Below are 14,833 nucleotides of genomic sequence, written 5' to 3'. Positions count from 1 at the left end.
TTCATTCATTCATTCATTGCATTTATATCCTAACTTTTCCTCCAAGGAGCTCAAGCTGGTGTGCTTAAACAACCCAGTGAGGAAGGTTCAGCTGAGAGCAGTGGCGTAGCGTGGGGGGTGCAGGGGGGGCCGGCCGCACCGGGCGCAACATCGGGGGGGGGGGCGCTCACACTCACAGCTCTCTGCCCCTACCTGGCTCACTCACTCTCTCTCACTGCAGTGCTGGCTGTGCGAATCCGATCCGAGCCGCCGGGTCGCCACCCACTGTGGAGTGGAGGGTGCCAGGCGTGTGGTGCGGTGCGGAGAGAGAGCAAGGGACTATCTGGGGGAGGGACAGTGCAGCGGGGGGGGGGGGCGCAAATTACTTGCCTTGCCCCAGGTGCTGACAACCCACGCTACGCCACTGGCTGAGAGACAGTGACTGGCCCAAGGTCACTTGATGATCTTCATGGCTGAGTGGAGATTTGAACCCTGTTCTCCCTGGCCCTAAACCATCCCTTTAACCACCACACCACATTGCTATGAAACTTCAGCAAAGGAAAATGTTTCATAGTTGACACCTTACAAATAAAAAAAAGTAAATAACTAGGAGGCTGATGAATGTGCGCAGTGTTTGTGTGCTCCGTATTCTGAATGCCAAGAGAAAAAAAGGGGGCCTGTCCTTGGTAGCTTAACCCTTCCCACATCCATTTGCTGAACCCTGAAAATGTCCCCTGTTTCTTTATCATCAGCAGCACCATTATCATTCCCTAGCCTGGCTCTGGAACCAGATGCATTTGCAGGACAGAACTGGTGGAGGTTGGAAGACTCAGATACTCCCTCCCTGTCATTGAGTGATCCTTCCTGCAAAGTGCACCCCAGCCCTGCGTGCTCCTTGCCTTGTCTAATCATGGTTTGAGGAATACGCATTTGCAGAGATAATGCCTAGTTCCACCCTTTAGCTCTATTAGAAGAGGAACCATGCTGAGTTTTCAGTGGCTCCGTGGGAAAGTAATAAGGTAGAGTTGTGATCTTAGCATGCACACATAAATCCGCCAGACATCTAAACAGATTGATAAGTCAAGTGTTCTCAGGTCAACTGTTACCAGAATGGAGTGCTTATTTGTCTCAAATTAGAAATGAGATGCTTGGTGACAGATAATAGAGATTGGAGACGTAAGAAGGGGGCTAACTGCCCCCTCCCCTTCTTCTCTTTATCAAACTCACTTGATTTAATGCAAGACACGCACGGTTAATGATAGCTTTGAGTGATACCTGTATGTTTTATAGGTGTATAAATTGGTTGTAGTAAAATCTTATACATCCTATATCACTAGGTATTGTTTCAGCCTATTACAGGCGATATCTATCCAGAGTTGACTGGATTGTATTAATCTGATCCTAGTTTAATGATGCCTTAACATTTTTATGGGAGAATTTAATGTTTGCAATATCCATGTTCCTTATTTGAAAGTGTGACTTATAGGTTCTCATCTTCCTTAAATTATGAAATCCTTCAGCTAATAAAGGAAAATGATTATGCTTTGCCAAAAAAAAAGGAAAGGAGGGGGGAAAGGCAAAGTCATTTAACAAGCCATATAGCTGTCTATTGTAGGGCTTTGCATAATAATTGTAATTTAGCTATGAAGAATTCTAAAGGCAGTTGTATTAGTCAGAGGCTGCAGTTTTGAAGAAAAGGAAAAACTTCACCACTTGAAGATTTACATTTTCCAAGCACAGGTGGGGAAAAAAATACTTTATTGTGGATCAATAATGTGTTTACTAATAATGCTGTTAAGGACATCAGTTGTACCAAAATAAATGGTTGTTGGTGTATTATTATTATTATTATTATTATTATTATTATTATTATTATTGCAATACTCTAATAGTAAGCTGCCCTTTTTGTCCCTTTGAGAATCTGTGGGTTGGCTAACAATGCACAATTTATGGACCTGCTGGTCTTGTGATGTTAATAGGTATCTGACAAAGTGGACAGAAACCCCTAGTTCTCATTGTACCTGAAGGACTTCTGGCAGAGATCCAGGAACTGTGTCAGAGCCCATTCGGGTAACAACGCCCTTCATCTTAGATGTCATAATGCCACCAAACTCTTGGCACACAGGTGGCTTTGGGGCACATCTGATAATATGGAGTTTCCCTAGGACCACTTTGTGAGCACGACAGTAGGGATTGGCAAATCTGTCTATTTTGGGTTCTCTGAGTTTCTCATTTTACCAACCTTCAATTCAGTTCTCCACATCAGGAGATAGGCCTGTGGCCGTACTGTAAACATTGTTAATTAAACCGCAAAAGGGGCTAGACCTTCTGTACAGCTAGATGATGTGATCAGAAAGGGGCAGCTTTATGAGTCTGGCTGCAATCCTAACCCCCCTGTCCTAGGAGTAAGGATTCAATAGGACTTATTTCTGACTGAGCAGACACGGTTGGGTTAGGATAATATTGTTTGTTGTGAAACTATAGCAACAGACACTCCAAATTTTCAGGGACAGTCCCAGATTTACAGATGCTATCCCGGTTTCTGATTTGATCCTGGAAAAGTGTGCCATTCCAGGCAGCCTCTGAAAACAGTCCTGTACAGAGAAATTATTTAATGATTTATTGTGTTTTTGTATATGTTGGAAGTTGACCAGAGCAGCTGGGGCAACCCAGTCATATGGGTGGGGTTTAACAACAACAACAACAACAACAATTATTATTATTATTGAATAAGATGTCCATATTTTTATCGGAGAAATGCAACCTACAACAAGCTATGTCCTCTTTTGCCAAAAGAGAGAAGCAGAACCATGACTGGTTTGAGGCTGGCATTAAAGAATTGGAGCCTGTTATTGGTGCAAAGTGCAAGGCTCTTGTGAACTACAAGTGTGCTCCTTGCACTGAGAAAGACGAGGAGTGATGCCCAGTGGCTTGCCAGATGATGTGCTAGATGAAAGCTGTGTCTGAGCATCCAACTCACTGTTGACACTGGCAACACTCACAAAATGTATGAAGCCATGAAAAAAGCAGTCACAGAATTGTAGAGTTGTAAGAGATCCCAAGGGTTACGCAGTCCAACTCCCTGCAATACAGGAATTCCGCCCACAGCTGTCCCTGGATGGGCTTGAACCACCAACCTTCTGGTTAACAGCAAGACACACTGACCCATTGTGCCACTGGCGGCTGCTTGGAAGGTTACCCAGAAAGAACTGTGGCCCTCAGGCTGACGTTTGCTGGGATTTCCAAGGTTACGCAATTTGAATAATGGGCTGCAAGAAGTGGTTGTTTCTTTATGCCCTCAGGGAATGAGGGAATTCAGTAATGAATGCTTTTTAAAGGCATCTGCCTTGAAGACATGCAATGTCAAATATGTGAACCCAAAACTATGAACTGGTCAGACAACAGCCCTCAGGTGAACTGGCTGAAGAAAATTTCCTCATATTTCCAACACACAGTGACCTGGGCAATGGAAACATTGGGGGCTAGCCTTCAGACTGGTTATTCGTGTGTCAATGAATCAAATACTTGCTTAGTAAAATCCTAGATCATCTATCGCTCACATACATAGAGGCCCATGCTGAGGCTAATTGGAACTGCAATCTGACAACATCTGGAGGATCATAGGTTTTCCATTCCTGGGATCAACAATAGTGAACCAGAAGAACAAATGGTTTGACTTTGTAGGAGACAACTTTCCATGATCCATGGCCGCTGTCACCTCCACAGTTTCTCACCTGGTTTGTCTTGCTTGAATGCTTATACACTCAAGAAGCAGACTTCCTGAAAGAACTGAGCAAGCATCATTTGAGTGTTATGTCATCGTCAAAGCCATGTAGAATGTGGCTAGGAAGGTGCAGGAACATCGGCAGAAGTAGCAGTTGCCAGTCTATACAGCAGGGTTGCCGAAAGGTTTCCAACCCAAGGGCCACATCCTCTTCTGAGCAACCTTCCAAGGGCCACATGCTGGTAGTGGGTGGGAACAGAGGCAAAAGTGGGTGGGGCAAAAATGACAGGTTTTGCCTTTGTACAGTAGGCTAGTTTCAACATGCACACCCACACACGACTCTACTGAGTTGAGCAAAAGTCATTATCAGAGCTGAAGGGCACATTCAAGCCAGGCAAAAATATTTGTGTGTGAAGCAGGAACAGTGAGGGGTGTTGTTGTTCTTTAGTCGTTTAGTCGTGTCCGACTCTGCGTGACCCCATGGACCAGAGTACGCCAGGGACTCCTGTCTTCCACCGCCTCCCACAGTTTTGTCAAACTCATGCAGGTAGCTTCAAGAACACTGTCCAACCATCTTGTCCTCCACCGTCCCCTTCTCCTTGTGCCCTCAATCTTTGCCAGCATCAGGGTCTTTTCCAGGGAGTCTTCTCTTCTCATGAGGTGGCCAAAGTATTGGAGCCTCAGCTTCAGGATCTGTCCTTCCAGTGAGCACTCAGGGCTGATTTCCTTCAGAATGGAGAGGTTTGATCTTCTTGCAGTCCATGGGACTCTCCAGAGTCTCCTCCAGCACCATAATTCAAAAGCATCAATTCTTCAGTGATCAGCCTTCTTTATGGTCCAGCTCTCACTTCCATACATCACTACTGGGAAAACCATAGCTTTAACTATACGGGCCTTTGTTGGCAAGGTGATGTCTCTGCTGGGGTGTAGCCTGGGGAAAACTTTGAGAGTCAGATAATGAGGTGGGAGGCACATTTGGCTACACATGTAGGAAAAAGTCACCCTGACTTCTGCTTCCCTTTTGTTTCTTTGTATGTTAGAAAAGTTTTGCTGCACCACTCATGCACCATATCCCTCTTGGCTGGGCTGGCTGGGCAAGGCTCTCTTGGGCCATACAAAGCTGAACTGCATTAGCGTTTTTTTCCCTCCCTCCCTCTCTCTCTCTCTCTCTCTCTCTGTCTCTCTCTCTGACTAAATGTTAATGGCTTCCCTTCTATATGCACCATGTACTGTATCCACATAATAGCCCTCTTCAGGAGTGCACGCGTTAAGCAGCCGAGATGATCCTTGTCTAGAGAACACTTTTGCTGTGGCGAACATGTGGATAATGAGCTCCACATTGCTGCTTGTGTCCGAGACTGAGGCCACGCTAAGAAGCTTTAAGTGAATGGACCTCAGAATGAACCCGCACGCACACTTTTCCGAACGATGTGATTGCAGGAGTACCAATTTCCTGTGCGCTCCTTCCAAAAGCTATTCCCATTGTGGCTCTCCACATTAACTCCAGCCGCAGACTCCCTGCCCCTTGCCTCTCACTAGGTTTGTCCCATTTCACTTAAGTCTGATGTGCACTATAATTTATACTTCCCTTGGGAGAAAGAAGTTGCTTCTTTTTTTTAATGACTGTCAGTTATACAGGAGAAGAGCAGCACAGTAATAGCTAGCATTGATTAACAGCCTCCTCATTTATCATAGAGGATGCTTTCGGGCCTGTATTGCTGGCAAGGCATTTTGGTCCATGAAATCTCCTTTGGCCAACTCAGCTCTGCCCAATAGGACAGACACCTGGAAATCGTCAAGTTGTTGGGGAGGAGATGCTTGTTCCAAACTGCCTTGAGACAGGGCAGAAGTTCAGGGCTAGGGGTAGCCAATGTGATGCCATCCAAGTACTGTTGGGCTCAAACTCCCATCAGCCCCAACCAGGATGGTCAATGGTCAGACATGATGCGGGTTGTGGTCCTCAACACATTGGCTATCCCTGCCCTATGCCCACAGGCTTGGCTCAGCTGCCATCCCAAGCACTCATAACTTTTTCCTTAGGAGGAGACTTTTCTTGGTCTTGTTCATGCTTACCAGCATGTCCCAGGAGTCCTGATGCCACAAATCAATCTGCACCTGGAGTTGTCTCCAATAGTCTCTCGAGGAAAGGCCATAACTTATGGCACAGCATGGAAGGGAGGGCACACAGGGGCAGTTGCCCCAGGCACAAATATTTCAACAGCTGGTGCTGCCTGAATACAGCAGTCCACTTCTGTCACTGGACTCCTTTGAAAATGGATTCTCCATACAAACCAGGAAGTGACATCTCCAGACAACGGAATGACTCTTCTTTTCTTATCTCTGCAGCTATAATCCCCTGGGTGATACAGATGCTGTTAGGCTATTGAATGTGCATGTGTGCTCCATCCGTTTCCTTCCCTCCACTCCCTCCGTATGGCCCTGGGTGCTGGCAATCCACACTACACCACTGATAGGTAGTGCACTATCTCTGCATGTAGCAGGTCCCAGGTTCAATCCCTGACATCTCCATATAGGGCCAAGAAAGAATCCTATCTGAAACCCCGAAGAACTGCTGCCAGTCAGTGTAGACAATATTGAGCTATACTGAGCTGACTCAGTATAAGGCAGCTTCCTCTGTTTCACTGCTCAGTGGCTTGGTTCAAAGACTAGGATATGATAGGATCTCTTTCTTACTGGTTGCATAAGAATATAAGAAAAACCATGTTGGGTTATAGGAACATGGATTATAGGAATCCTACATCAGGATTCTGTTCTCACAATGACACTAACCGGACACCCTAGGGAAGCCCAAGTGTGCAATAGAGGTGAAATGATCAGGGGTCCAGTCTCTAGGTGTTGCCTTTCTGTTTCCTGGAGCTCTCCATCTTTCTTCCGCGTTCTGTTCTAATAGGTCAGGGTTGCATGTTGAAGATACGCCATTTTGCCCAGTGGCGTAGCGTGGGGGGTGCAGGGGGGCCCGGCCGCACCGGGTGCAACATCTGGGGGGGGGGGCCCTCGCACTCGCAGCTCTCTGCCCCTACCTGTCTCACTCTCTCTCTCTCACTGCAGTGCTGGCTGTGCGAATCCGATCCGAGCCGCAGGGTCGCCGCCCACTGTGGAGGGGAGGGTGCCAGGCGTGCGGTGCGGAGAGAGAGCGAGGGACTATCTGGGGGAGGGACAGTGCAGCGGGGGGGGGGGCGCAAATTACTTGCCTTGCCCCGGGTTAGGGGGTGCAAATTACTTGCCTTGCCCTGGGTGCTGACAACCCACGCTACGCCACTGATTCTGCCTCTGATGTTTCTGCACTCACTTTAGATCCAGCCATGTTTACTCCTGGCTGGCATGTTCAAAGCAGAAGGTCACCGGCAAGTCACTCTGGAAAAAGTCGTGCCCATCTGACTCCTACCTTACAGAAATCCTGCAGCCTAAAATGGAAAATTGTCTTCTTGAAACTAGGTGAAACTTCTCTAAACTTTCCCATGTCATGACATGGGCAAATGAACATAAGGGTATTTTAAAATAAAACATGAGGTCCGAGATGAGCAACCACTTAATGACGGATGCGCACACCCTTTCTTTCCTCTCCATGTTGCTGGTCACCTTGCAAAGATAATGTAAAGCCATGAGTCATGTGACATTAAACTGATGCCACGGCTATCATGCACATCCCAAAAATCTCTCATTATGCTGGAGCATCAGGTCAAAGAATCAGATCATTAAAAAATCAATACAGGCCAACTTTTAAAGGTGTTGCCCAAACTTTTTCTATCATTTTTTTTTAAAAAAAAACTCCAAGCCACAATAGAAGAGATCAATTTCCAAATTACATCAGATACAGCAGAATACCCTGGGAAAAACATGAGCTACAGCGGCCTGACAGAGGATACATTATCTCCATGAATTACTGGTGCCCTTTATAACTCACTTAAAGATGGAGTAATGCACAGAGCCACAAGTGACTTAGTAAAGGTCTGAGGCTAGTAAAAAAGAAGATGAATATGCTGCTGGTGGATACCACACAGAATAAGGAAATACCACATCAGAAAGAGAATTTAAATGGGAGTTCTCCTTTCTCTTGCAGTTGGATAACAGATGTTGCAGGCTGGCTCCTTGTTCTGCTAGACAGACGGCTGAAGCCTGCTTTTTAGGAGAAGGTATACTAATGGGGCGAAAGCAATCGTTTTGCATATAAATCAACAAGTGTTTGTGATTGTGCATGTGATCAGCAAATTAGCTGCGATTCCTGCATTTCAATCATAGAATCCTAGAGTTGGAAGAGACCACAAGGGCCATCGAGTCCAACCCCCTGCCAAGCAGGAAACACCACCAGAGCACTCCTGACATATGGTTGTCAAGCCTCTGCTTAAAGACCTCCAAAGAAGGAGACTCCACCACACTCCTTGGCAGCAAATTCCACTGTCAAACAGCTCTTACTGTCAGGAAGTTCTTCCTAATGTTTAGGTGGAATCTTCTTTCTTGTAGTTTGGATCCATTGCTCCGTGTCCGCTTCTCTGGAGCAGCAGAAAACAACCTTTCTCCCTCGTCTATATGACATCCTTTTATATATTTGAACATGGCTATCATATCACCCCTTAACCTTCTCTTCTCCAGGCTAAACATGCCCAGCTCCCTTAGCCATTCCTCATAAAGCATCGTTTCCAGGCCTTTGACCATTTTGGTTGCCCTCCTCTGGACACGTTCCAGTTTGTCAGTGTCCTTCTTGAACTGTGGTGCCCAGAGATTGCATTGCAGGAGATTGAACTAAATTACCGTTGGGGTCCCCTTCCAGCCCAAGAACACTATGATTCTATGTGCACAATATAAAGTTTGTTCATACAACAACACTTTGCACCTTAAGCATCTCAATTGTTTAAGCCAGAGGTAACGACAGTGGTGGCCTCCAGATGTGGTTGAACTAAAAGTCCCATCAGATCCAGCTGTATTCCATCAACATCTGGAGAACACCACATTATTTACCTAGAGCTGTGCACAAATGAAACTCTCTACCCTACCTGAAGGCAGAGAAACTGAAAGGGACTATTTCAGTGAACTACCTCCACAGGAAGAAGTTTTCCATCATTTCCCCCATTAATAGAAGCTCTTCCTCTTTGGTGATCACTCGTAGCCAAGTAGGATGGTCTTCCATAAACATGGTTTTAACAATGAGTCCGTAAGTGACTGTAGAGGCCAATTCTGGATCCACACGTCCTTCCACAGTGGGGACATAGGTTTCTGGGTGGGAGTTGATCATGGTGTGGATTTGCCAAGCGTGTCTTCCTCTTAGCACATTTCTCCCTTACAACCTGAGTTCGAGTGTCTTCAAAGCCCATGACACCTTTGGGAAAGGCTGTTCTCCAATTGGAGTGCTTGCAGGCAGGTGTTTCCCAATTGTTGGTGTTTATACTAAAAAATTTTTAAGATTTGCCTTGAAACAATCTTTAAAACTCTTTTGTTGACCACCAGCATTACGCTTTCCATTTTTAAGTTCAGAATAGAGTAGGTTGAAAGGAGGGGTGCTTCTAATAATAGAAGCACACCTCCTTTCAACCTAAGAGGTTTTGTTTGTTTGCAAGCAACAGCAGCAGTAACTGTGTTGGCAGACCGGCCACCATTTTGCATCCTTCACAATGCCTCATTTCAGAGCATTGGGGTGGGTGGGGGGAGAATGCAACACATAAGCAAACAAAATACAATGGAGAATGTTGTGTGAAAATTCACCCAAGGGAAAAATCTCATACATTTTTGCTAGGAAAATGCACAAGCACATCAAGATCACTGGACTCTCCTTCACTGGAGGTCTTCAAGCGGAGAATGGATGGACTCTAACAGGGATTCTTGACCTCTGGTTTCTGTATTGCAGAGAGTTGGACTAGATCAGCATTTTCCAACCTTGGGCCTCCAGCTGTTTTTGGACTACAACTCCCATAATCCTCAGCTAGCAAGACCAGTGGTCAGGGATGATGGGAATTGTAGTTCGAAAACAGCTGGAGGCCCAAGGTTGGGAAACACTGGACTAGATGACCCTTGGAGCCCCTTTCAACTCTAGAGAGGTGTTATTCTGTGATCAGTCGTCGCTCTGTGGAATAGTGCTCTATCAACACAAAATTCCCATTGGTAATGCTGAAAAGCGGGGGACAGGAGGTGGAGATGCCTACAAAGTGTGCCAAAGAGTGAATGCAATAATCCCAAAATTAATTCGAGATAGTCTTTCAGTTCAGGAATGGAATCTGGTAGTGTCTTATCCTTCTCCCACTTTCATGCTGGATTCAAAAGACCTTGGATAAGGGATGGTGAACTTGTGGCCTTTCAGAAATTGTTCGTCGACAGCTCCCATGATTCCCATGGGTGATGCTGGCTGTGGCTGATGGGAGCTGGGACTCAGCTCTACAGATGCAAATATAACGTTTTAACTGTGTTTTAAGTGCATTATAAAAATGTGGCACTAGATGGCGGTGGTGAGCTAATGGTAAATTCCATATATTTTAAAAAACATTTTTTTAAAAAAGCATGTTTACAGCATGTATGTTTTTTAATATATATGTAAATTCAGCCTTGGAGTCTACCATAATTTGGAGGGCCACAGGTCACCCACCTTCCCTTTAGATCTACAGTGGTACCTCAGGTTACATACGCTTCAGGTTACAGACTCCGCTAACCCAGAAATAGTACCTCGGGTTAAGAACATTGCTTCAGGATGAGAACAGAAATTGCACAGCGGCAGAGTGGTGGCAGCGGGAGGCCCCATTAGCTAAAGTGGTACCTCAGGTTAAGAACAGTTTCAGGTTAAGAACGGACCTCCGGAATGAATTAAGTGCTTAACCCGAGGTACCACTGTACCAATGAGCAACTCCTTGGGCACTTTAATAATGCAAACGCTTCTGCTTATTTCTGTGGAAATCCCTGTTGTTGGCCTAAAGGCAAGTTATGACCCTAAAAATACACTTCCTTTGGCCATATTTACAATGCAATAAGGGGTTTATAAAGATAAGCAAAGGCATACTCGCCAGTGATTTAGACTAATGAAACCCACCATTTGCCACTGATTATTTTACTTAGTTAAGCCATAAAGTCCCTTTTAAATATGAAACGCAAGAACCTGGGCCATTAATAATAATTATTGCAAATGTCACTGATTTCAGATTATAAAACTTAATAGACTTACCGCCATTAAAACATGTGCTTCTTATAATGAGGCTGTGTACCGTTGCGTGCTTGGGTTTCTCCCTCCTTTCTCGTCTTCCGAAGAACCATTTTTAGCAGCTGTGCACACTAACAACACGCTTCGTAACGAAAAGCACAAACGAAAAGCCATGCAAAGTGCTGTGTTGTGGAGGCTGAGCTGCTTTATTAACTGCTAATAGAGCGTGGGATGAGGGTAATGAGGAAAAAGGGCTGGGGCAAAGTGCAATATATATATACACGGGAATTAAGAGTCGGGTATGAGGTCCACTGGTAAGATCCAAATCCTTCAAAATTGAGTAGTTTCTATATTTCTCTCCATGGCTCACAGAGGAGTGTGCAACCTGCTTCCAGTGGTAGATTGGAGACTCAGCCCCGCTTGACCCAATATGCACTGAAGCAGCCTTTGCAGGATTTTCTAAGCAGGAGAGCCAGGGCAGGGCAGTAGTAGTTGGACTAGGGTTGTAGGACTAGTAGTAGGACTAGGGTTGGACTAGGACCTAGGAAACCAGGGTTCAAATCCACACTTGGATATAAAACTCAGTGAGGGACTTTGGCAGTCACTGCCCTCAGCCTCACCCACCTCTTTCTTTCTTTCTTTCTTTCTTTCTTTCTTTCTTTCTTTCTTTCTTCCTTCCTTCCTTCCTTCCTTCCTTCCTTCCTTCCTTCCTTCCTTCCTTCCTTCCCCTCTCTCTCTCTCTCTCTCTCTCCCTTTCCCTGCCTCTCCTTCCTTCCTTCCTTCCTTCCTTCCTTCCTTTCTTTCTTTCTTTCTTTCTTTCTTTCTCTTTTTTTGTGGATAGTTAAGTAGTTATGATATTATAATAGCTTGGTCAGAAAGACTTCTTGTTTGTTTCTGTATTATAAAGACTGAGAATCTCTAAGTGCTATGCGTTGTTAAATTGTTATCAAAAGTTTGAATGGAAATTATAAAGAATAACCCCTGTATCAAACATCATATAGATAATGTATGCATTAGGTGCAAATTTATTCCACCCTTTCCCCAAGGTAGTCAAGGTGGTTACATGGGTCTCCTGACCGCACATTTCATATTCACAACAATCCTGTGAGGTAGATTAATCTTAGCAATGTGACAAGCTCAAATTTCTCCAATGGAAATTTGAATCCAGCTTTACTAATCCCCAACCTGTGGCCCTCCAGATGTTGTTGGACTACAATTCCCATCATCCCTGATTATTGATCATGCTGGCTGGGGCTAATGGGAGTTGACACCTAGCAGGCACTCTGGATTCACTCTAAATTCACTTGGCTTCTCCTCCTCCTGAATTCCACTTTAAATTCTGGTTTAAAAGATGAGATCCACACTTCCCATTCTGAGGTAGCTAAGACCTTCCAGATCTTCCCTGACCATTGTCCACGTTGACTGAGGCTAATGAGTGCTGGACTTCTCCCTCATCTGGTGGGCGCAACGTTGGCTACCCTTGACTTATACAATTAAGACGTTTAAGGTGCAAAGTTTTGCCTTATGGGCAAAGCTCAGCGAACACTGTCATCAGCTTTCAGCTAAATTCAATTTACCATTTGCTATCAATACTGATCCCTTGTATGCCTTTGATAAATCTCTTTTTCATGTTTCAGGCTATAAATAACTCAATAGCCATGATTTTTAAAAGGGAGGCAGGGCTCAGGGAAAAAAAAGTAGGGGGGGGGGAATAAGCCAGCAGTCAAGTTCCCTTCATTTTATTTAATTTCTCTTTTTCTCGCCCCTGTTTTGACAAGTCTCTACCCCTAGATAAGAGCCTTGGCAGGATGTTGAATAGCCCTATCTGGGCCTGGTGTTGCTTTAAACATATGGCTCTAAAATTCAGAACAGATCTATCATTTGGCCCAGTCCACATAATTGATTCATAAGTCAGCTGCATCACGCAGGTTTTGATGGTATCTTTATAAATAGGTTGGCGCTTTCAAAAGTGCCCGATGATATCTCTCATATTGACATGAAAGGCGTTTGGAGGTTGGAATACTCTACAACTGCGGTTGCACTTGGTCCGGGCAATGACAGCCACAGGCTGCCGTGCAAATAAAACACTAGCAATTATTTTGAAAAGAACCTTTCTCTCTTTTAAAATTATATATACATATATATTTAAAACAGGTGCCAGCAGGAATTCTAGCATCCAAGGGTTGGGCAAGAAGAAACAATAAGATTTAATCTATCTCATGATATAGGCATTCATTTCATTTATGGGAAATGTGGGTAAGGCTGTGCGGGTGGCGCTGTGGTCTAAACCACTGAGCCTCTTGGGCTTGCCGATCGGAAGGTTGGTGGTTCGAATCCCCGCAATGGAGTGAGCTCCTGTTGCTCCGTCCCAGCTCCTGCTGACCTAGCAGTTTGAAAGCACGCCAGTGCAAGTAGATAAATAGGTACCGCTGTGGCAGTAAGATAAATGGTGTTTCTGTGCACTCTGGTTTCTGTCATGGTGTTCTGTTGTGCCAGAAGTGGTTTAGTCATGCTGGCCACATGACCCAGAAAGCTGTCTGTGGACAAACACCGGCTCCCTCGGCCTGAAAGCGAGATGAGCACCGCAACCCCATAGTGGCCTTTGACTGGACTTCGTCATCCAGAGGTCCTTTACCTATACTTTCTTTTACCCAATGCTTCTAAAACTGAAGATCCCAGGGGCAAAGCCTGAGCAAACATGGCATCCTCCAGTCGTTCATTATATCTGCAAATGGTGAAATTTTGCAAAATGGGGAAGACTGGAATTCTCCAAAGATCCATAAAGAGCTCATATTTAGGGTTGCCATATTCTGAAGAGCAAAAAAGAGGACGCTACGATGACTCTCATTTTAAATACCCCTATTATATGTAGGCCGGGACACGAGTGGCACTGTGGGTTAAACCACAGAGCCTAAGACTTGCTGATCAGAAGATTGGCGGTTCGAATGGCTGTGATGGGGTGAGCTCCCATTGCTCGGTCCCTGCTCCTGCCAACCTAGCAGTTTGAAAGCACGTGCAAGTAGATAAATAGGTACCGCTCCAGCGGGAAGGTAAACAGCGTTTTCATGCGCTGCTCTGGTTTACCAGAAGTGGCTTAGTCATGCTGGGCACATGACCCAGAAACTGTACGCCGGCTCCCTCGGCCAATAAAGCAGGATGAGCGCCGCAACCCCAGAGTCGGCCACGACTGGACCTAATGGTCAGGGGTCTCTTTACCTTACCTTTACCTATTATATGTAGGCTATAGAAGCTGTGATATATTGCTGGGGGAGGGCAGTAGAAGAGAAGAGGAAAGCAAGTCTTCAACCACTGGTTATGTCTATGTCTCATCCAGAAAGTATAGCCAGAGACATTTTGGCAAATTTAAAAAACCCACCCGGACATAAATTGTACCCGTGAAAAAGAGGATGTGTCCTGGAAAAAGTGGACACATGGCAACTCTATTTTTCTAATGTATTTTCTTTCGAATATGGACACTTTTTTTTGATCCAAGGAATGCATCAAATATGTTGGGTAGCTAAGTTTCATGTCACATGTTCTATATACTGAGAAGTACAAACCAGGACAGTGCCTGCTGGAATTTACAAAGATCACATTCCATTAAGCACCTTGATGTGCAGTCCTCTTGCTCCGAATCATGGGGGGAGGATGTCTTTGAACTTGGAAAGATTAAGAACAGAAGAAGAATTTGCTGGATCAGGCCAAAGGCCCATCTAGGCCAGCATCCTGTTCTCACAGAGGCCAGTGAGAAATCTAAGCAGGTCCCAAGCACAGTTGCACTTTCTCTTCCTGCGTTTTCCCCGCAACTGTCTTCCAAACAAGAGTTCTGCTGAAAGTTTGTTCCTCTTTGAAAAATCCACATTTTGTTCTGATATACAAACCGGTGGGATCTTGATGCAACTTTACAGAATCCCATTATGCGATTTCTCGCATTTCTAAGGGGACCTAGATTGTAAACGGCAGTCTGTAAGATCTGAGTTGGCATCGTCCAT

This window comes from Podarcis tiliguerta (genome assembly GCF_965153285.1).
Source record: "Podarcis tiliguerta genome assembly, chromosome: 10".
NCBI lineage: Eukaryota > Metazoa > Chordata > Lepidosauria > Squamata > Lacertidae > Podarcis > Podarcis tiliguerta.
This window is presented reverse-complemented; position numbering follows the sequence as displayed.